Genomic DNA, 1,758 nt, shown 5'->3' on the forward strand with positions numbered 1-1,758 from the left:
AAATATTAGTAACAACTTGTTGCTAATCCCAGACCATTTGAATAGAATATAATAATAAAAAATCGTATGTTCCTGCTCGTGCATTTTGTGATTTATGGTCACCTCGTGATGTGTGAAAGTTCTCAAATTGGCTCGGCTCGTGCATTTGAGAACTTTCCAACATCATCAAGAGTGACCATAAACCACGAATGCGACTGGTCTACATAAAATTTTGTCTAGTTATGCATAGTCGCAGAGAGAAAACTGAAATCACTTCACTGAACATTCCCTTTCTAATTCGCGACCCGAAGACACAAAGAACACATTTTCCATGTACTTAGCAATGCTCACATCAATGTTCGATTACTTTAAGTTGCCTCACTTTGGCCTTCTGATATCACATAAAATCAGCTGTAGAGGCAAATCCATAGGCATTGAATAATGCCCTCGCCTCCCTAGTCAAGTGACTGGAGGTAATTGGTTCAGTATATAATGAGCACGTTGGGTTTCGACTGTAAGTGCTGGTTCGAGTGTTATCAGTTAGTGCTGTTTCCTCATAAAGGATCTTGTTTCGCTACCTCATTTTTGGTGTGGTTTCAACTATATTTTACATTGATTGGTAGGGGGAGGGGGGGGGGGGGGGGGGGAGTGGTCCAGGACTGCAATAAACGAGCACCCCATAAAGGAGGAAAAGGAAAATGCCCCAAGTCGCTTTTTGCGACAAAAGCGGATAAAGGTGTTGCTATCGATAAGCCACTTCCCTTGTTGACCCTGCTCAATTGAACTAACACATAAACTGTTGCTGCAGTATTTTAACGTATCTCTCACCTGGACTGCTTTAGCTCGAATAAGGTCGAATTATTGCTTTGTTTTGGAATCTTGCGTTCATTCTCCGGTTGAGGTGGCTTTTGGACAAGATCTCTTGGATTTTCCTCTCACTCACACACCTAGAAACGCTAGATAAGCCTATATCTTAGTTTTCTTGACCCCGCTCCTTTTAACAAGGGCACTTAGTTCCCTCATCTTTAGTAGTTCCTTCTCTTGAAAAGAGAGCTTGTTGAATCTATCAACTTTGGCGGACTTTGAATTTAGAGGTGTGTCGCCAGAAACGAATGCACGCCGCTTTCTGTGCTCTGGATCGATCCTTCACATGGCACGGCAAATTTTCCCTTGTTAAAGAAATAAGAGCAGAGTAGGTTTCCTCGTCGACTGCAGTCATCTGCCGCGGGCCTCTTTTTTATCTGCACATAATCCACTCGAGAATAAAACGCAAATGAGCAAAATGGGGATCTTGTGATCTTGTGTGGCATTTGTTCCATATCAGATATATGTTTCCGTCAATAGCTTATTTTTAGGAGTTGTAACTGTTTTTTTGGCCTTTATAGCGCTTTTATTCTAGCGAGTGTAAATACCTTTTCAGGTCTGGCATTCATACATGTTTCCATTTATTTCTTACATAACTCCACGAGCTGTTTTTAAAACCCAACTGAAACCCTTGCCACGTCGGAGTATAAATGACGGCCGTTTATCTGTCTGTCTGTCTGTCTGTCTGTCTGTCTGTCGGTCTGTCTGTCTCAGTCTGTGAATGGCCTACATCGATGACGCGAAGTAAAATGCATCATCGGCTTTTTGCATAACATAGCATGCCTTAAAGCAAACAAGACGCTCCATAAAGCGTACATTGGATTGCCTGTGGTACGCGTTACACAAAAACAGAAGGCACTGCAGCGTTCCAGTTAATTTTGGGGGTCATTAAGACCATTTGAGGGTCACCCACAT

This window comes from Montipora foliosa, chromosome 12 (genome assembly GCF_036669935.1).
Source record: "Montipora foliosa isolate CH-2021 chromosome 12, ASM3666993v2, whole genome shotgun sequence".
Taxonomy (NCBI): Eukaryota; Metazoa; Cnidaria; class Anthozoa; order Scleractinia; family Acroporidae; genus Montipora; species Montipora foliosa.